A 23,047-nucleotide genomic window follows, 5' to 3' on the forward strand; every position below is an offset into this window, starting at 1 on the left:
TTTAATCCAGTAGTTTCTACTGGGTTTATATCACAGAGAGGTTTTAAAAGAAGAAAAGGGACTCAAATGTGCAAAAATATTTGTGGCAGCCCTTTTTGTAGTGGCAAGAAATTGGAAACTGAGTGGTTACCCATCAGTTGGAGAATGGCTGAATAAATTATCAGGGTATATGAATGTTATGGAATATTATTGTTCTATAAGAAATAATCAGCAGGATGGTTTTAGAGAGGCTTGGGGAGACTTACATGAACTGATGCTGAATAAAATGAGCAGAACCAGATCATTGTACACAGCAACAACAAGATTATATGATGATCAATTCTGCTGGACATAGCTCTTTACAACAATGAGATGGTTAAGATCAGTTCCAATAATCTTGTGATAGAGCTATCTCTATCCAGAGAGAGAACTCTGGGAACTGAGTGTGGTTCACAATATAACATTTTCACTCTTTCTGTTGTTGTTTGCTTGCATTTTGTTTTCTTTCTCAGTTTTTGTTGTTGTTGTTGTTGTTGTTAATCTGATTTTTCTTGTGCAGCAAAATAACTATATAAATATGTATCCATATATTGGATTTAACATATATTTTAATATATTTAACATATTTTAGATTACCTGCCATCTAGGGGAGAGAGAGGAGGGGAGGAAGGGTAAATTTAGAAGACATGATTTTGCAAGGGTCAATGTTGAAAAATTATCCATGCATATGTTTTGTAAATAAAAAACTTTAAATAATAAAAAATGAAAAAGAATATTAGATATAGACATGATTTATATTTAGGAACAAATTAGAGACCTTCCAAAATTCCCTTCAATTCTGAAATTATATAATTCTATACTTTAACTGGCCAAGCTAATTATTTTAAGTAACTGTAGATGTTATATGATGAAGAACATTCTGATATTTAAAGGTAACTTTGAGTGTTAGTACCTATCTCCATCTGCCAAAATTGCTAGATAACTCTTATCAAAGGCTACTCTTTCCATAGCAGATGCTCATGCAGAAATGAGATAACTAGTGTATACACACACACACACACACACACACACACACACACACACACACACATACATATGTATTTAAAATAATTCTATATATACTTCTATTTATCAGTTCTTTTTCTGGATTCAAATAGTGTCATCATAGGTCCTTTGTAGTTAATTTGAGTATTCATAATAGTCAAAATGACTGTCACTCAAGGTTATTGTTAAAACAAAATTGCTGTTACTTATACATTGCTCATTTCACTCTTCATTATTTTGAGCCAGTCTGTCCATGTTCTTCTAAGATTATTGAGCTCATCATTTCTAATAGCACAGTAGTATTCCGTAACTATTATATACCACATATTCAACTATTTACCAATTAATGATTCTTTGCCATAACAAAGAAGGGTTACTATAAATATTTAAGACCATATAGTGCCTTTTTTTTTTTTTTTCCATGATCATTATCTTTGGAAATAGACCTGGTAGTGATATTGGTGGTGATTTTATGCAGGGGATTCATATTTCCTTTTGAGTTTGAACTATATCATCTCTGGTGAAAAATCCCTTCCTACTTTAACATGCTATGATCTACTCATGTTATCTAAATTAATTTTTTTTTTTTTACTTCTAAAGCTTTTTATTTTCAAAATATATGTATAGACAGTTTTCAACATTCACCCTTGCATAAACTTGTGTTCCAAATTTTTTTTTCTCTCTCCCTTTCCTCTCCCCCTCCCCTAGATGGCAATTAATCCAATATATATTAAATATGTGAAATTCTTATATATGTATATTTCCACATTTATCATGCTGCACAAGAAAAATCACATCAAAAAGTAAAAAAAAAAAAAAAAAAAAAAAAAAAAAAAAAAAAAAAAAGGAGAAAGAAAACAAAATGCAAGCAAATAATAATAAAAAGTGAACATTTTATGTTGTGATCCACACTCAGTCCCTAAAGCCTTCCCTTTGGAGGCAGATAGCTCTCTATATCACAAGACCATTGGAACTGGACTGAATCATCTCACTGTTGAAAAGAGCCGTGAACATCAGAATTAATCATCGTTGCTGTGTACAATATTCTCTTGATTCCACTCAATTCACTTAGCATAAATTTATGTAAATCTCTCCATGTCTTTCTGAAATTATCCTGCTAATAGTTTCTTATAGAAAAATAATATTCCATAACATCAATATACCATAACTTATTCAGCCATTCTCCATCTGAAAAACATCCACTCAGTTTCTAGTTCTTTGCCACTATAAAAAGAGTTGCTAGAAACATTTTTGCACATGTAGGTCCTTTTCCCTTTTTTATGATCTCTTTGGGATACAGGTCCAGTTATTTAAATTCTTTAAGAAGGAAAAATTATGAAGTAATTTGTAAAATGAAAAACTCTAATGACTATTTTCTAGTTGGTAAAAAAAAGAATGAAGTCATTTCAAAGAACTCCCATAATTGAAAAAAAAAAAAAAAACAACTGGATATGTGTAATAATAAGACAATTTTTAAAAAGTTTATTCGTGGTTTTTTTTTAATATGACTTTTATTTTTCAAAATTTTTCTTTCAGTTCCTTTCTTTGTTTTGTTTTTGTTTTTGTTTTTGTTTTTCCTGAGGCTGGGGTTAAGTGACTTGCCCAGGGTCACACAGCTAGGAAGTGTTAAGTGTCTGAGACCAGATTTGAACTCCCATCCTCCTGAATTCAAGTCTGGAAGCTATATCTTTTAAGAAAGAATTTACAAAAGAGGGGCAGAAGGAGTACAGCTGTAAAAATTTACCAACATATCAATTATGTCTGACAGTACATAGTATGTTCCACATCTATAGTCTTTTTACCTTAGCAATGAAAGTGAGGTGCATATTATCATTTTCTGAGGCCAAATTTAATCAGTATATTATTTAGTGGCAGCAAATTTATTTTCAATTTAATTTTTATTTTCTTCTTGTAATGATAGCTAGTTAAGAAATTAAGAGTGTGTGTATGTGGGGTATGGAAAATGGAAAATGGACATGAGGTAATATGTTGTTGATGGAAATGTACATTGATGCAATCTTCTTGGAAGAGATACAGCAATATCCCTTACTAGAAAATCTGTGGAACTGGCCTTTCACCTGATAATCCAATTGTTGGGCATAAGTAGTAAAGCCATACCAGAAAGAAAGAATAATGACTTGTTGATAGATGTTTATAGCTATGTTATTTATAATAAGGATACAAAAGCCCAGAGATATGAATTAAGTTGTCTACTGTGTCAAACTGTCTGGTATGGTTCTGACACTGATCAGCTTGTGACCCTGAACAACTCATTTTTTTTTCTTTTCTTATCAAGAGAGGTACTTGATTTCTACCACCAGAAGTCTTCAAATAGATTTTGTAGGATAAATTGCCTGAGATAACACAAGATTTTATAGGAAAACCTCTGCCTAACTTTACCATCTTACCACTTCTTTTTAAAAATCATATGATTGCATCTTTTGATCATTCAAGAACTCCAGATTTCAAATTATCCAAGGCAATTGTTTTCTAAAAGTCCATTTCAAAAGTTGGTTCCTATTTAATTAGCACATGGGTAGGGTATATAGAAATTAGAGTTCAATGTCTAATTACTTAAATTTGTTTACTTCTTGGGGGTAAGAAGAGTTGGAAGTAGAGAACAATTAAAATCTTTGTAAATGTGTACATAATAAAAATGACAACTGTGCTAATATTAAAAAAAAAAAAACTTTCAAGAGTTCATTTGCTATCAATGTAAAGCAGTGTAAGTTGTAGAAAGGAACATTGTGGTTAAAATATGAAGAAGAATGTCCAAAATCAGAGCTATACAGACAGGAAATGAGCCACTTTGTGGGGATAGTGAGTTCCCCATCATAGAAAGTATTCAAGTTTACTTGTCTAGGTGAAGAGGATCTGCTTCTTACTATTTGTGTGATTTTTGCCTAATAACGTTCTTTATATAGGCTTCAGTTTCCAGAATTGTAAAATGATCATGTTGAATGAAGAAATAAGAGATTTTTAGACTTGGAGTAGACTTTGAAGTTCATTTAACTTCCCTTCTTTACCCTATCTTCCATCCCTATTTTGGAGATGAGTGTTTAAGCCCAAAGAGACAAATGAGGGAAAGATCACCCATTTAGGTATTATTAGACGTCACAAAAAACTAAGACTTCCTGATTCCCCAGTACTTCTTTCTTGCTTCTCACTCCTTTTTGTTTTGTTTAGTTTAGTTTAGTTTTTTCTCATTCGTTTTTATAATTTGTTCTGGAACTACAATTTTTTTCTTGTGGGGGAATTCTGGATATGGAAACTTCCTTCAGCAATGCAGATCTGCAACCCCTCTGTAACTTCTCATTTTGAGACAGTTTCCTGGAGACAGTTGTGATTCACTCAGAATCATGCAGCCCTAGTGTGTCACAGGCAGAATGTGAACCTAAATCTTTGAGTCATAAGAAGTCCCTCCACTTTTGCAAATCTCATGCATTTAGAATGTATAAAGGTATCCAGAATAAGTAACACAAACTAAAAGGGACACTAAGCTAAAGTAAAAAGTGTATCTTACCAAAAGCTTTATCTAAAATTTTACAGGTTGGTTTCAGGAGAAAGAAACCTATGAAATTTACAAAATACCTTTATGAGGTCATTTGTCTGCTGAAATGAAAGCAATCTTAGGAAGTTTGCCAGGGACAAATGGTTGCGTGTGTCTGTAGAACCAGGTGAAGTCATAGGACCCATGTAATTAATGTTCCCTTTAGTGTACCAAGGAAAATTCTGTTTCAGGCTGAACTGTGTGTGATTATTTATATCAAATTGAATAGGGAGCGGGCTCTGACCCCTCCTCGGAGATTGGTCGGCTTGCATTCAAGAAGAACCAGTACCCAGACTCTGGTGAAAAATGATGAAGCATCCTTACCATTATTTTGATTTGCTTTTCTCACTTGTCATATTATTTCAGGAAATCAGGTAAACCTTTGTGGACACACACATGAATCCCAACGTCACACACACACACACACACACACACACACACACACACACACACACACACAGTCCCTTCGAGCGGTTCCTACTATGAGTCAACTGGAGCGTCATCCAGAGCTCGTGGAGTTAATTGAGATTTCACCCTCATTATTTCCTAAACAGTGCCATCTTCTGGTCTTTTGGAGTCAGCACGAGACTGAATGGAAGAAGTAGGGGGCGGGGTGGGGCAGTGACCACGCCAGGGAAGTCTTCAGGATTGGGGCATTGGTTGGGGAGACTGTTGCAGTATTTGCAGATACCAGCACCCAGCCTCTTGGCTGCTAATATTCGAGGAAGGCATTCAGGAAACCCAGGGCAGTTAATGAGATTTTCGCAGCAATTGCGGTGATTGTCTTTAGGCTGACAGACCATTCCTTTTCCTTTTGTAGAGGCATTTAAAAAACTCTCTATTTTAACGTTTTTACTCGGAGAGAAGGCGAGATTTAACAAAGTGTTGTACTTAGCTGATCATAATTCTGACTTTCTTAACCCGCTCAACTCCGCTAATTCCGGAAAGGGGGAGGGACTTTCCCTCGTCCCGAATTTGGATTCTAGTATCTATCAGGGAAAAGAAGTGGGGGTGGGAGTGCAGTGTAGGGGTAAGGGGAGACTGAGGGAGAAGCAGGCAGAAATACAAGGTTTGGTATTAAAAATTTATTGTCACTTCCTTATCTTCTGACCCTTAACATATAAATTATAAATACAAAGAAAAATTTATATATGCATATATAAGCACAAATTATAGATATTGTCCATACATACACACACACACACACACACACACACACACACACACACACACACACACACACACATATATATATATATATATATATATATATATATATATATATATATATATATCCCATTCAATTCAGCCGAAATCTATGAATGGCATCATTCCCCTCTTCCCCCTCCCTCCCCTTAAAATATCATAGAGAAATGGTCCATGAAGTTCAGAAACTGCTAAAATGTGCTTTTTTTTTTAAAGTTCAGATTGTTGTACATGAAAAAGAAATCAGGTAGTGCTAACATATGTGCATAGCATTTCTCTGCAAACTTTTGCAATTCAATTAAAAAAAAAAATCATTGGCGTTTGAATTAGCCCCAAACCTAAGACAGTGACTTTCTGTGAATCTCTCTCTCTCTCTCTCTCTCTCTCTCTCTCTCTCTCTCTCTCTCTCTCTCTCTCTCTCTCTCTCTCTCTCTCTCTCTCTCTCTCTCTCTCTCTCCTCCCTCCTCTGTCCTCTCTTCTCCTCCCTCTCTCCTTCCTCTTTCCTTTCTTGCCTTCTCTTTCTTCCCTCCCCTCCCCTCCCTTCCCCACCCGCCCTCCCCCAACACACCTCCTTTCTCCACTCCCCTCACCCCCACCCCCATCCTCCGCCCTATTAAAACAACCAGCAAGTCTCACTTGTTTAAAGACCCCCTTAAGTTGGAGAAGGCAGAAAGGCAATAGCAGGAAAGAAAAAGTCAAGACGTCTGGAAAAAATTACCCAGCCCCTACTCTGAGAAGCTCATTGAACTAGGGACTTGAACTGGCCGGCATCAGCCAAAGAAGACTTTCTCCTGATACTGCACATCTTGGGAAGACTTCTGCTGACTCTTCATGAGAGCAGCTTTTGAAACTGAAAGGACACTTTCTCATATACAGAGCCGGGAGCAAGAGGGGGGAAATTAGTAATTTATTTCAAGGACACAAACAATATACATCGAGACTTTGAGACCCGACTCTGAATTTAAATAAGTACACAAAATAATAATTACAAAATCCACTAAAAGTGGGGAGAACAGTCCATCTTGGGATTTTCATAGAACCCCTCTTTTTAATGTTATTTTTTATTTTTTTAATTTTTTTGGCCGGCCGTCACAAATTCAACTGATCTCCTTTTACCTCAATTTTGGGAACTCACTACCAACACATTGGGACCACACAGCGGGCTGAAGAAGACCTTTATGACCAAAAGCTGAACAAGGTAAGTTATTTATGGTGGCATTTCAGTGCATAGGACAGGTATGAAATCAGAGATAGGTGGAAAGGTATGCATGTATAGAAATATCTGTATGTTTATTTTAAAAATATCCTTAAGAAAAGGTTGGTGTTTCAAAGTTTGTAACCAAAAAATTTCAGGTAACTTAAAAAAAAAAGTATTTTAGGTTGAGCAAATCATCTTTTCTCCCCCCACTAAATCTGAGTTCCCTTAGATAAATTCCCTTTTTAAGGAGGTGCAGGTGAGAGAGAGAGAGAGAGAGAGAGAGAGAGAGAGAGAGAGAGAGAGAGAGAGAGAGAGAGAGAGAGAGAGAGAGAGAGAGAGCGCTGCATGTCTCAGGATGGAGTTTCCTATCTTTGTCTCATGGGAGCTTTGGAATGACTTACAGTTTAGAAAATCAAAAATCCCAGGAAGAGAGAAAAGCGCCTATTGACAGCTTTTTCTCTCATCCCATTGTCTTTTCAATTCTTTATTTTCTCAATTCTCAATTTTCTACTCCTCTCACGTATCTGTACATCGATAAATATCTTAACTCTGTCATTAGTTTTCTTCTTGCTCCGCTCACTTCTTTTCTTTGCGGAAAATAAAGGGTTAAGAAATCTTGGTCCTTCACTCGAAGGAGAAGGGATCCCAGCGAGGGAGGGCCCTAGTGCCACCTCGAATGTTCGCGGTAATGCGCGATCCGGCGGGGACGCAGCCACTCCCACTCTCCTTCCCCTAGACTCTCCTCCCTCACAACCCTTACATATAACCTTCCCGGCTTGAGAGCGCGGGGACTCAGCCCAGCCCTTCTCTGTGAAGCTTTCTTTTGGAGCATCTGTTCTTTCTGCTAATGCACATCTGGCTAAGCACCCTTAGAGGGGAAAGGAGGAGGTGGGAGGATGAGCTAGTTGGCTGGGCCGACACCTCTCAGTTAATTGGGTCCGTCCTTAGAACATCCCCACTGTGCCCAGAGATTAAGTATTGATTGGGGGGGTTGTGGGAGGAGGGGAGGAAAGTGGTGGAGGCAACTTCCAAAGAGAACCCACCTCCCTATAAACTGAGCTCCGTGGTCTAGTTTGCTCTCTGATACTCCACGGTTTGGGTTTGCGGGAATTGTTGGGGCTCGGGATTTGGTAACGAAGGTCGAGGGCACCAGACCTGGGGGGTAGTGGGGGGTGGACCCTTGGGAGCAAGATTGTGAGACTGAGTCGGGATTTATCCACACCTTTAAACTGAATTCGTCACGCTGGTTCCCGCCCAGCCGCATTAAGAGGAGAGCGCTCTCCAAAAGGCGTCCCTAGAAGCAGGAGGGCGGGTCTGAAAAGTGGGTTTGTGTGAGCGTTGAGAGACTTTCTTGGAACCCAGAAACGACCCCGAGGGAAAGTCGCGCTGAAAAGATAATTAGGGCTTGAGAGGGGGGGATTGTGACTGGGTGGAGAAGGGAGATGGGAGGAGGGCTTAAAAAAGTTGGCTCATGTTACACTACTGAGGTTGCCAACTACCCCCATCTCTTACGCCCTGACTGAGAAATAGGTGCGCCATGGAATGCCTCCCGGACTAAGGGACAGGGTTTAGGCAGCCGACCAAGTCTAAAATTTGGAGCCTTTGGGGGTTGGTGTGGAGATTCCTCAGCTCTTCCTCTCCTTTCAATTACCCACGGAGCCGGATACTGAGCAATAGTCGGTGGTGTCTCCCAGCAGCTGCGGGCGAATGGGGAAGCTCAGTTTCAGATATCCTCCTTCCCCTACAAAACCCACGTGGCAGGGCAGGGAATGCCTTTGACGTCACATGGGAGGGGGGAGAGATGTGACACAATAGTTCAGAAGGCTCCCGATTCGGTAAAAGGGGCTTTCCCAGAATTGGGTGAGTGAAAAGACGCTTCTCAAAAAGTGGAAGAGACTGGTTCTAAAGTTTTAGAGAAGAATTTGTTTTTGTTTTTGTTTTTTTGAAATGCAATTAAATTTCTTTTAGGTTAGCTTCCGAGAGATTAACTTCCAATTTCCATTAGTTATTTCAAGACTGTGTCTAAGGTTTCCATCTGCCCTAAAATCAGAGAGAGTATCTTTGAAGGTATTAATAGAGATTACGATTTTCAAATGACCCTTTTAAGATTAAAGCACTCTAGATTCAAGGCAAACTCAAGCCCAAAATGTCAGTTTAAAATTTCATCTTTTAAAATAAGTTCAATGTAAGCTTCAGCCAGCTAGAATGCAAACTAAAAGGGTGTGGGGGGGAGGGGAGGACGAGTGATTGGTGATGGCTGCATATGATTTTTAAATCATTCAAATTTTACTTCAAATTTTGCACTAAAGAATCAATCAAATAATCTCTTATCTTTGAAAGTTTCCTGGTTTAAATGTTCACAAGTCTATTTCATGCCTTTTTGTTGTTGTTGGGGAGGCTCAATGTCCCCAAGAAACTCACAAGATAACAGAGAAAAAAGTCCTGTGTTTCAAGAATTGTAGTTATTCATGCAAACCTTTGACTCAATAGATTCCCCAGTAATTTTCCTTTAATCCTTTAATAGATATGTATATTCATCATTAGCATGAACTAATTAAAATATATACATTATATCATATGCATTATTAAAATAAGTTAGTCTTAAAAAATGAACACATACACATACACACAGAGAGAAATGTGTCCATCTTAGTATATGTCTAATGATAACAATAAGAGAATCTTTGTTATGAAAATCCTTTGGTTAAAGCAGTGGAAAAAAGATTCAAAGGCAAAGCATCCATGTCCCAATCCTGAATCAGCATTTGTCTCTATCTCTAATTAGTTGTGCGATTTTAGAAAAAAACATTCCACTTCTCTATTTATATCTTCCTTCCTCTGTAAAATGAAGGGATTGGAATACCTTTCTCAATGTCTCTTCCAGCTTGTGAAGTACTATTTCCTTTGAAATACTTTGTCTCAGGGTGATATATTCTGATACCTTTTTTTTTTCCCCTGAGGCTGGGGTTAAGTGACTTGCCCAGGATCACACAGCTAGGAAGTCTTAAAACCAGATTTGAACTTCTGTCCTCCTGAATTCAGGGCTGGTGCTCTATCCACTGCACCACCTAGCTTCCCCCTGACACCTTCTTTACAAAAATAAAGTACACTTTGAACTACACTATTATCCTGTGAATAAAGTCAGATTATATTTGTATATCTACTTAAAGTTTGTAAAGCATTTCATATCCATTATCTCATTTTATTGATATATGCGGTATGTATAGGGAGTTGCGCCTATTGTCAAGAAGACTCTTTTCTTGAGTTCAAATTTGTCCTCAGATATTTACTAGCAGTATGATCCTGGTCAAGTCACTTAAATAGATTTGCCTCTGGTTTCCTCATCTGTAGAATGAGCTGGAGAAAGAAATGGCAAAACTGCCCTGTATCTTTGCCAAGAAAACCCCATATGGGGTCACAAAAAGTCAAACAAGACCAAAAGCAACTAAACTTCAACAAATTCCTATCCATCATCCTTTAGTGAAAAGAGAGCTGCATTTGGAGGAAGACATAGGATCATAGATTAAAAGCCAGAAGGTAATATAGTACAGTTACTCAAAAAGCAAATTACTCCTCCTTTTATAGTTTTGGAAACTGAGACCCAGAAAAGTTATGATTTGGTCCAGGTCCTACAGGTAATCAGCTACAGAGGCAAGATGTGGACGTAGGTCCTTTAGGATAATAGAGCTATAGATTGAGAGGAAGGAGGAACCTCAGAGGTTACCTAGTCAATCTCTTCCCCCACCTCAATTTCATAGATGACAGTGAGTGAGTGATAAAAGACAAAATTTGAATCCCATTCTTCTGATTTTAGAGCCAATACTTATTTTAATTCATTGTACCAAAGTTTTCCCCTATCAAAAGAACTGGTTTTAAATCCTTGCTCTGTAACCAAAAAGTGTCTCTAGTTCTAATGCCATCTTAATTACTTAATAGCTGTGTGATCCTGAGTAAGTTGTAAATGGAGTGAATAACCCCTATTTTCTAGAACTATTGCAAGGTATATATATGTGCCACCTAGCTGATCCATCCATACACATAAAGTATTTTGTAAACCTTAAAGTACTATCTCTTTATTACTTATCTATGTGACCTGGGAATTTAAGGTAATATTAATAATGATTATGATGATTATAGCTAATATTTACATAGATAACACTAAGTTTTGAAAGACATTTTGTAAATATTATCTCACTTTATTTTCACATGGAAAGTAGGTGCTATTATCTCCATTTTACAGGTGGCATATTTGACAAAGTGAAGAAGAGGTTAAGTATTTTTTCCCAGAGTCACATAGCTGAGGCAAGATTTGATTTCAAGTCTTCCTTCCTCTAGGTCCAGTGTGCTATCCACTGCAAAAATTAGCTGCAAGTTTCCATGAGCCTCAGTTGTTGTTTTTTTCAGGTACTAATAGAGGAGATTGGATTAAATGATTTATGAAATCCCTTCCACCTCTACATGTATGGGTGAAGAACCTGAAACGAAGTTAAATGATTTGCACTGAAAGAAACAACTAGTTAATGTCAGAGATGTTAACAATGTTATTTGAAGTATATAGAGGCATTAATAAAACAAAAGCTGGGTTCATTTAATAGCCAGACACTGAAATACTCAAATCTTATTTATAATGTTAAAGGACAGGGTTCCCTTTGAAAATTCTCAAACAGATGAGAGAAAACATTAGGCAATAATCCTGAAATTTCATCATCCATTGTCTGGTCAACGGAGCCAATTTTCAAAGTGTATCAGTATATATTTCCACAGCATATTTCCTTCTCCAGAAGTTTGCAAAGGAATCTTCTGACCTAGCAGTAATGGAAGTGATGGTGCTGGTGATGGTAGTTGGTAGTAGTGGCAGTAGTTATGTGCTTACATTTAAATAAAACTTTAAGGTTTAAAAACAAATCATATTCCTTCACAACAATCCTTTGGGGTTATTAGTAATATTTTATAGATTAAAATAACTGGAGAAATTGTGAATTGTTCAATGTTCCATAGAACTCTCTCTGACTTTCCTTAGGATATTATCCAGATCTAACCTTATCTGACTTGAGCAACCTCCTATCTTGTTCACTTCACCTTTCTAACCCTCAGTTTTCCTATTTATAAAATCAAGACAAAAAAGCCTATAATACTTTCCTCATAGGGTCATAAATAATTATGAATAAAGTGCCAGACCTGGAGTTAGGAAGACTCATTTTCCTAATGTTAAAATGAGGTCATGTATGTTAGACAATTTGAAAATTTTAATATACTATGTATGTCATCTATATGTATGTACAGATATGGACATATATTGATATCTACGTAAATGTTTCTCCAAGAGTTTAAAAGCAAACATTATTGTGATAACAATGTGAGCTATTAGCTGTTTTATATACATACTTATATTTGTACATTTACACACAGTATAAACTAATTTAAATATGTATGGAATGAGAAACAAACACATGGAGAGAAAGAGAGACAGAAAAAGAAGGAGGGTGGGAGGGAGAGAAAGATGGCTTGAACTTAGGAAGATCTGTATTGAATTCTCCATTCTGACGTGTGGCAAATCATTTAACCTCTCAATGCTAATAGGTAACTCTAAAAGACAAGAATTTACAGTGCAGATGTCTATCTGCACTTTTAGAAAGTTCCTCAATAGGAGCTTCCAGTACTAAATAAATCACTTTGTTTCAGGTTCCTCACCTGTACTTGTAGAGGTGGAAGGGATCTCATAAATGTATGTATGGATACCTATATCTATATCTGTCTACCTATCTATTTGTCTATCTATATCTATGTATGTTCATGTGTGAATATAAAACAGGGGCAGGCAAGTAGTATAAAGAATAGTGTGCCAGACCTGGAATTAGGAAGACTATCTTCCTAATTTCAAATCTGGCCTCAAACACTCATTAGCTGTGTCATCCTGGGTAAGTCACTTAACTCTGTCTCAGTTTCCTCATCTGGTAAAATAAGCTAGAGAGGGAAATGGCAAAGCCACCTCAGAATCTTTGCCAAGAAAAATCCAAATAGGATCATAGAAGAGTCATGTACTACTGAATGATGATCTTAAATTGTCTCCATTTTGAAAGCTGCCTTGTAGGATTTATGTAAGGAGGCATGTTGCCCATTTCCTCTCTTCCTTTGTTTTGTAACCACAAATTGTCTAACTATCTGAAGCAATCATGATTTTCTCTTTTCCTTTGCTCAAAAAAGCCTTAATTAAATATAGAATATAGGTAACTTGTAAATTACTGAAGTTCATATCCTTTACTCAACATCTGTCTTCATCAACCACAAGATGTCTCAATTTGAGTACTTAAGAAAAGCCTAGACATAAACGGGCTTCCTGCTTCCTCACAAGTTCTGCCTTATCTTACTCTGATGCGTAAATAGTTACCTTGGACAGTCCTCCCATTCCATTCACTCAGACTTATTTGTTCACAGTTTTTCTGTGTAGCTCTTAGTGGATACACATGACCATGAATGGCCATACCATGAATGGCCATACCCGGAAGGTCCAGCAGCCATGTGAGGGACAACACTTCTACTGGGAACTTGTTAGAAATACTTTGATATGTTTTAATTCTTCCTACTCCTTGCATCTTGCACAAGCTGCACTACATATCTGCAACTTCATTACCTTTACCTCAGATGTCCTGTAATTAAATCAAGAAAACAAGTCCTTATTGAGTATGTACCCTACTGCCAGCAAGCCATGAAAGAGATACAAAGTAAGTATGTTCACGTGCTGACAACCTTGTAGGGGAGGCAAAATTCATGCCTAAAGAAATTAGATAATTGAAATCTTCAGTTGTATGGTGTTGACATAAAGGCAAAAGCATTGAGCCTCTAAGAAGAGAATAAAATATGCTCTAGAATTAGAGAATTCTCTAGAATTAAAGAATGATAGAGTGTTAGGGCTAGATAGAATTTAAGCAAGGTCTGAGTTATTGGAGGATTTGAATTGAGTTTAGGAGAATTGGTTAGGACTTGGGTGAGAAAAGGGAGAAAAGAAGGCATTTCAAAGAGGGGAACAAATGCCAGAGATGTTGGGGAGGGAATTCCTGAATCAGATAAGGAGTTGTACCAAATGGCCTCTGAGATTCCTCCCGTCTTTCTAAGATTTTGTACTCATGAGATTGGTTTGGGCTTGGAGAGTGTGGGGAGATAAAACTAAACCATTAGAGTAGAACGTCAAAGAAATTCACAGCATTCATTCTTTACAGAGGTAAGGAACTATGAGTGTTGTTAATGTCATATGCTATTAGGCTAGGTTGCTATGTTGATTAGTTTTGCAGAATATATATTTTTCTTTTGTCACAAGGGATGGCTTTCTAGATGGAAGAGAATAAATATATTCAGAAATGAAGGTGTAAAAACAAAAGATAAACTGTTTTAAAAGACAGGTGTAGATTTAAAAAAAAAACTTGCTAAAAAAAAAAAAAAAAACAACCCAACAACTTGTAGATCAAAGATTCATGTAAAGGGTTGGGATGGTGGCAGTGGAATATAAATGACCATTCCATCAAACAAGATTTATTAAACATGTGTTAAGCACTGTGCTAGGTACTTAGGATATGAATTTGAAAAAAAAAAGACAACCTCTATACTTGTGGAATTTAAAGTCTAATGGGAGAAGACAATGCACAAAAGGAAGCTTGAAAATTGGGCTATTTGGGTAGGAGAGAAGATACCCTATGGGAGAAGGGGTCTGGGTGGGGAAGTCAGAAAAGTCTCAAAGTAGTCTAGCCAGATGAGAAATAGGAATAATGAAAAATAATAATTAATCTCAAAGATTAATCTTTGAGAATGTACAAAGTGCATCAGCAAAAACGAAGCTTCAGTCAAGAAAAAAAAAAAACTTGGATGTTGTGACTAGTGATAAGGTATTAGATTCAGAGAAAATAATGGAAATGGAGATTAAATGATAAACCTGAAATAGTGGTGGACAGAATATCATGCAAAAGAGGGAATTTGTTAAGGGCAGAGATGCTAGCATACAAGTGGCACTGGACTTGAGAATTAGAACACCCAATTTATAAGCCATATACAGCTTTTGGCAAGCCAATTGTCCTTTCTGAGTCTCAATTTTCCCAGCTATAAAATGGGATTAATACTATTTTAAATCATTTAAAACTATTTTTAAAAATGTTTTAGATCAAAGTTGTTGTTTTAGTAATTACAACTAATCATTTGAGTCTGAAAGGAACAGTGATATTGAATGTTTTCCATTTATGGAGCATTTTGAGGGCACTTCATTTGTTTAATAGTTCTTCCTCTATTCTCAGCCTTTAGTCAGATAGCCAATGTTGTCAGATATTTCAGAACCTCACATCATAAATATGCATCTATGCAAATGTTGTAGCCAGTGTCTTTCTTTGAAATATATTTAATTTGACCTTTGGCCAAATATTAGTGCCAAACATATTAGTGCCAAAGACAGCATGATCATGAAGAAGAGAACCTACCTGAAAGCTTAGACTTTTAAAGATATCTAAAATATGTCCAAAGATGTCTAAAGATATAGTGTTGTCATATGCTTGAGCTATGTTACTGAGCGAATATGATAAATATTTGATTCCTCTCCACCCTCCCACTCAATGATCTGAGACACCTATCCTCAGATATATTAAATTATATTTATTATGTTAATTCAACTTAACATGCCAGGGTGCTTAAATTTTCCCATTAGACATTGATTTGAGTTAAGGCAATGAAACCATTATCAAATGAGGTAATATTTCTAAAGCACTTGGTACAATGACTGGCAAATAATTAAGTGCTTAATAAATGCTTGTTTCCTTACCCCTTGCCCTTAAATTGCAAACATGAAAGTATCCTAATGTAATTGAAAGAATTCTTGATCAAATGACTTGGTACTGAATCCTACCCTTACGCTTTATTAGCTGTGTGATCATAAGCAAATCAATTAACTTCTCTGAGTCTCAATATATTGGATAACATGTCCACCCCAGGCAGAGACTAAGACCAGGGGATTATCACTTTTTCAGCTCCAGAATTTTCATCCCATCTCTTTTCTGACAAGTGTTCATCATGTCCTCTCCTTCCAGTTCAGCAACCACCATCAAAGTAAACTCTGGCAATGTTCCTAATAGACCTTTTGTTCTGTTCAACTTTTGCTCTATTCACTCTTCCAGTAACTTTACACACTAAAGTGCCCCTGCCTGGCCATCACTCTCCTAGGTGTATTGTCTGTCTATTTTAGAATGTAAGCTCCTGTAGGTAGAGACTCTCAGGTTTTGTATTTGTATCCCACTCTGTTTCCCTTGTGGCAAGTGTATAATAACCAAAGCTCTTGGTGTTGCAGTGAATATAGCTTTGGTCTTGGAGTTAGAAATACCAAAGTTCAATTTCTGTCTTAGACCCTTAGTAGTCATGAGATTCTAGGCAAGTCACAACTTCTAATTGCCTTAGTTTCCTTATGTATTTCATATTATCAGTCATTTTTCAGTTTTGTCAAATTCTTCTCCACCTGATTTGGATTTTTCTTGGCAAAAAATACTGGAGTGTTTTACCTTTTCTTCAGCTAATTTTATAGATGAGGAAAGTGAGATAAACAGGGTTAAGTGACTTGCCTAGAGTAAGACAGTAAGTATCTGGGCTGTATTTGAACTTATAAAAAGGAGACTTCCTAACCCAAGACCTAGGATTCTGTCCACTGATTTACCTCATTGCCCTCCCTTACCTATTAAATAGGGCTGATAATATCATCTACCTCCCTGGTTTTGAGAATAAAATGAAATATTTGTAATAAAAAAAAAAAAAGCTTATCACTATGTCTGATAGTAGATGCTTATTAAATCTATTTTGAAAAAATGTTTCCTCATAAAAAGTAAAAAGGATAGACTAGATTATCTTCTAGATCTAAATCAATGGTATATGACAGAGATTCTAAAACTTTTTGATACTGGGAAACTTTATGATCCCCAAAATTATTGAGGACCCCAAGGAGCTTCTGTTTGTATATGTTATTGCTATTGCTACTTACTGTATTTTAAATTAAAAAATCTTACCACTTTTGTGACAATAACATTTGACCTCATGGACCTCCTGAAAAGGGCGCCATGCTCCCCTTTGAGAACCACTATTCTATGATACCTGCAAAGGGGAAATATGTACACATTATATCTTTTACATAATTCAGCCAATTATAAAATTATTAAGTGGCTATTTCTGCATTGTGCAAGCTAGGAATACCATGTCAAGAAACAAAAAACAAACACTGTCCTCAAAAATTTTGCATGCTACTGAGTATGGGGAATACTAAGAGATTCACATATGCAAATAGCTGAAGATTAATAAATTTTCCAAGTTATCACCAAACTCCCTATGAAACTGGATTCTAAAAAGTCAGGTAAATTTTGATGGGGAAAATAGATAAGAAAAAAGGACTATCATATTATCATCTCTTTTTGTAGAATTCAATAGAAATGGTTTAGTTATGTCATGTCATTATCCTACTATTATTCTTTTCTATTTAATGTTTTGGACTATTGTACAGATTGATAAAAAAATAACTTTTATAGCTGAAGAAAAACATTAGGGTATAAAGTTAAGTTCTATAAAGTTATTTTGAGGTCTGTATTTGTAATACTAAGATTTGTACTTGTTGGCTGACTGACTAAATCTATATCCTATTAACTCATAAAAATAGTAGACAAATGCTACTTCTTCTTGTAGAATTAGGGCTCGGTACTCAGGCTTTAGCCATAGGAGGAATAGACATACTCCTAATGATTTATCTCAATTCCACATTCTTTGTTGAAATAGGTTAGAGTAGGAGGATGTAGACTTGGGATATTTAAAGAGGCTTTTCTAATTATGTATACCTACTAAGCAGCTGGGCTTAGTTTCAGCTCATCTTTATGACTTCAAATCTAGCTTCCGACTCTGTCTTGCTATGTAACCCTGAGCAGGTCACTTAAATTTGTATTCCTCAGTTTTCTCATCTATAAAATGAGTTAGAGAAGGAAATGGTAATGATCTCAATCTCAGTATCTTTGTCAAGAAAATCCTAAATGGGATCATGAACATGAACTGAACAACAACCAAGCTGGATGACATGTAAAGAATTCATCAAGTTTACAGAAGTGTTTAGTTGGAAGAGACTTTAGAGGTCATTTCATACAAACTCATCCCATTCTTCATCTATCTATCCATGTATCTACCTATCTAGTTTTCTATCTTTTTATCTCCTTTTTGTTTGAGGATACTGAGTTTTCAGAAAAGTCCCTTTATGGGACTAGATAAATTTGAGACTGATTTGAACTATTCATTATCATCATCATGTGAAAATTTTCATTTTTTCATAGACTTTAAAAGAATTGTCCAGGAATGTTGGTATTTAGTGTTTTATGAAAAATTGTGTAAGTGGATAAAACAACCACTTATTTTTTGTATGTGGACAAGAATAGTAGGATGTAATTTCATTTCTGCATATTAAAGGAAAATCTTCTCAGTGCAATTCAAGTAGCAGACTTAAGATTATTAGGCTTTTTAATGACAGGACAAGAATTAGGATCCAGATCTTCTGATTCCCATTCTAGTGGATTGGAAGTTTCTTATTGTACAATATGAAAAATGAGAGGCAGCAAGATGTGATTTATAGCAGATGGACATATAAATATAAGGAACATTCATGTGTCCTCAATATTCCAAGAATGTGAAATCTAATATTGCCCTGCTCTTCATTTGTGTGGATTATGGACCTGTTCCATCACAACTAAAAGAACTTCAAGATAAAATAGCTATCATTTCTGCTATCACCTAATTATTTAATCCTAAATTCTGAAAGCATTGTTTTTCCCCTCAGTTCCATGTGGTGATAATAGCTAGCATTTATATAATGTATACTTTATATACTTGAGATAATGCTAAGTGTTTTACATATGTTAATATTGTTTGGTTCCTGTGTAAATCCTTTGGGACAGTTGCTATTATTATTCCTCCTTTTAAAGCCGGGGGAATTTATATGCCTTGCCCTAGAATCACAAAGCCATTGGATGGCTAAGGGAAGATTTGAACTCATTTTTTTTTTTTTTCATTAACTCAAATCCAGCAATATCCATTGTGTCATCTAGCTGCTCAGACCTAATCATTGCTGAAGTCCTATCATTCTACCTCTCTATTGGATCTGTAATGTCATCTCTCTCTTTCTATCCTCACTTGGACTATTTTAATCAGATCTTTACTTTCTTATAATCAGAGCATTGCAGTGGTCTCCTAATATCTTTTTTTTTCCTATAGTATCTTTGTCTGGCTCTCTACTATATTTCTATACAACATTGTTAGAATAATCTTCTTGAAGGACAGTCATGATCATTATATCCTTTACTCAAAAATTTTCAATAGCTCCCCATTTCCTATTGAATCAAGGCCAATGACTTATCCTTGATCATACCTATTTTCTCAATATTCCACTATTTCTCTTCCTATATATACAGTAGGAAAACTTACTTTAGAAAGTTGTCTTGAGATTTTTACTGTAACAGTTATATACCAAGCATAACAATAAGATGACTGGACTATTTGCTCTCTCTCTCTCTCTCTCTCTCTCTCTCTCTCTCTCTCTCTCTCTCACACACACACACACACACACACACACACACACACACACACACACACACACACACTTAATGCTTTCCTGACTTCATATTTTTAAACATGGTGATCCTTTCCCTTGAGATTTTTTTTTTGACCATCAATTCCTGCTTTTCACAATTTTGCCTATTCAAGGACCATTTCAAACTTTACTTCCTTTGAAAAGCCTTCTTTGATACTCCAAGATAGTTAAAAGTCTTCCTGTTTAAACCGCAGAGTACTTTTTCATATTCTCATGTTTTATGCATTAGTTTAATATTGTCTTGCATCATTACTAAATTGTAAAATCCTTGAGATTAAGCATTGTCCTCTCATTCATTCTTCTCTGTTTGGAAAACTTTGTGTATAGTTGGCATTCAATAAGCATTTATTGAATAAAAAAGGGAGGCAATGAAATGTTTTCTAAGAAATCAAGAAGTTCATCTGTGATTGGCAATTGGCTACTGTCCTTGAATCACATAATTGATAGTTAGCTGAAAAATTACAGCCATTAATTAGGCAAAGCTACTGACTTTGGGGAACACTTATAGTAAAGTTATAGATCAGAACAGAGAAGGGAGGAATTGAACATTTATGGAGTACCTGCTGTATGAATACTTAATACTATAAAGAGGCCATGGAGCATAAGGGAAAGAGTGCTGGCTGTGGAGACCAAGTGTGGAGTTTACAATGCAGACTCCTGCTTTCTATGTGTGAGATCATGGACAGATCAGACCAAAATCATTTCATTTATAAGAAGAAGAAATAATTTCCTTCCTATCCTAATTTAAACAAACAATAATTTCTGAGGGAATTAGATGGAGTTAAGAATTGATCTTTTAAAAAATAACAAATTACAGGAAAAAGGGGTAAAAGGCCTTTTTTATCCAAGAAGCTTGGTAGTCAAATTGAAAGGCATTGTGATTTAATAACAGTGCTTCAAGATCAACTAAATCCTTCCCTTTCAACAAATTATAGATGTAAGAAAGAATCCATCTATGTCTATACTTTGAGCCATACAAAACATTTTATATATTTTGTCCGAGCAGCAGAGCAAGCCTCTAAAGTATATGGAATAGTCTATTATTACCCCCAATTTACAAATAAACAATTTGTATTTCCGAGAAGTAAAATGATTTGGGTCATGTCATATATATTATAAATATCAGAGATGGGCTTTGACATCAGGTCTCCTGACTACAAATTTAAGTTATACTACCTCACTGAAAGTACTTTGAGAGTCAAGAATTTCCATACAATATAATAGGGCTAGAGTTTACCTATCTATAAAATGTAGAGAACAACTCTTGTACCTAACTTACTCGTATGCTTCAAGGATTAAATAAAATAATTGAAAACTTATTTTATAACTTTTGAAAACTTATTTTATAACTATAAATACTATTTAAATAAATACTAGTATGAAAAATTTGGTGATCTAATATTCTAAATATCCTCTTTTTCTTTCTTGTCTTTTCCCTTTTTCTTCCTTTTCCACTTCCCACCTTTCCCTCTTCCTTTTGTTCATCAGGTTCTGTGGCAAGTTCATTTTTCTTTAAATTGGGACTTGAACTTTCTATTGTAGTTTAAAACTCCTTCCCAGTCCCAGTCATTTATTGATATACAACAAATATTCACTGAACACCTATATTGTGAATAGAACCATGATGGGCTAAAGTAAATATAAAATAAATTATAAGACCTATAAAATCTCAAGGAGTTTATAATATATTTGTATCTATAGCCTACGTATTTGGAAAGCAATTTTATAATAATAACAACAATAGGGTAAGGATTCATTTTTTAATCTGCATAGGTGCTTTGTCTCTAATCACAATTACACCCTATTTTTGATGGCTTCATGATTTGCTTTGCCAAAAAAAACAAAAAAAACAAAAAACAATCACTTTTTTTAGAATTACACATTTCTTCAAGAAAGCAAGGTTGCCTAGAGTCCAGTCTTGAAAGCTTTCCATTTGACAAGGACCTGGCTCATGTTCCTTCCTTTCACAGGCACTATTAAGCTTTATTTTTAAAAATAATATTTCATTTGATCCTCTCAATCCTATGAGGTAAGTCCTATGATTCCCCAATTTACAATTTAGTAAATTGAGGTAGTCAAGTGACTTGCTTAGGGTCATACAACTGACAAGTATCTGAGGCCGAATTTGAACTCAGCTCTTCCTAAATCTAAGGAAAAAAAAAAAAGTTGGTTATTTAGGAGGATCAATATAGGCTCCATGAAGTAGGTAGTGAACCCTTATCCTCTCTCTCAGATCCTCTATGTTGAAGTGAAGATGCTGTGTTAGCATCAGCATTTCACGTGCAGCACAAATGATTGATATCAGTGACTTGTCTCCCATTTCCTAGTAGCTTTTCCCATGATAATTTCAATGGGATGATTAGAGGCCTTACCAAGGTCAGAAGGCCGTGTTTCAGTTTCAGCATGTATTGTGATGAAGCCCATCATGTCTTCTTACACTGATAAATACAAGGAAAATGTGAATAGGAAAGCCAAGAAGAGGAGCTCCAGCGACTGCCCTTGGCACTTGTTAAACACACCCACACACACTTAAGCTCCTCCCTGGCAAAGTGTCTGAATTGGGTTGGATTTTTTTCACAGTTGTGAGAATGACTCATTTCTTTGAAATGAAAAGTTCTGAGACTGAGACTGTGCTCATGGGGTCCTTATGGGCCTGGTTCACAGAGCCCTTGGGAACTGCCAGCATGCCAACTGCCCAGCTTTGTTTATGAGGAGATACCATGCTTGCAGGTCTGGCGCTAAATGTTTAGCATTTCTCCAATTCATTTCACTGCTCTGGTTTCCAGTGATGTCATAAGTTCTCTCCTGCCATGAATGAAAGCCAAAAGCTCTTTTGAAAGTGAGGAGAGGGAAGAGGTGAGGAGGTAACCTGGTTAAATGAATCCAAAGCTTGATTGGATGTCAAGGCACCAGGAATCTACTCTTGATTCTTTTTTTCTTTTTTTTTTTTTTTAAATAATGACTTTTTATTTTCAAAATACATGCAAAGATAGTTTTTAGCATTCACCATTGCAAAACCTTGTTTCATTTTTTTCTCTCCCTCCCTTTCCCCCCCTTCCCTTCTCCTAGACAGCAAATAATCCAATATATGTTAAACATGTGCAATTCTTTTATACATATGTCCACAATTATTGTGCTGCACAAGAAAAATCATATCAAAAGAGGGAAAATGAGAAAGAAAACAAAAAGCAAGCAAACAACAACAAAGAATGAAAATATTATGTTGTGATCCACATTCAGTCCCCATAGTCCTCTCTCTGGATGTAAATGGCTTTCTCCATCACAAGTCTATTGGAATTGGCCTGAATCATCTTATTGTTGAGCCAAATCCATTAGAATTAATCGTTGCATAATCTTCTTTTTGCTGTGTACAATGCTCTCTTGTTTCTACTTGCTTAACTTAGCTTCAGTTCATGCAAGCCTCTCCAGACCTTTC

At 36.0% G+C, this 23,047-nt stretch overlaps 1 protein-coding gene across 1 annotated transcript in view; it reads left to right on the top strand.

The window, feature by feature from the left end:
• Window positions 1–6,669: 6,669 nt before the first annotated feature.
• Window positions 6,670–23,047, top strand: part of HAS2 (hyaluronan synthase 2) — a 32,609-nt gene continuing 16,231 nt past the window's right edge. The window contains exon 1 of the mRNA XM_074266462.1: window positions 6,670–6,977. The gene's annotated coding sequence lies outside the window, so the exon portion shown is untranslated. The remainder of the gene's footprint in view (window positions 6,978–23,047) is intronic.

Source organism: Sminthopsis crassicaudata, chromosome 1, assembly GCF_048593235.1.
Source record: "Sminthopsis crassicaudata isolate SCR6 chromosome 1, ASM4859323v1, whole genome shotgun sequence".
NCBI lineage: Eukaryota > Metazoa > Chordata > Mammalia > Dasyuromorphia > Dasyuridae > Sminthopsis > Sminthopsis crassicaudata.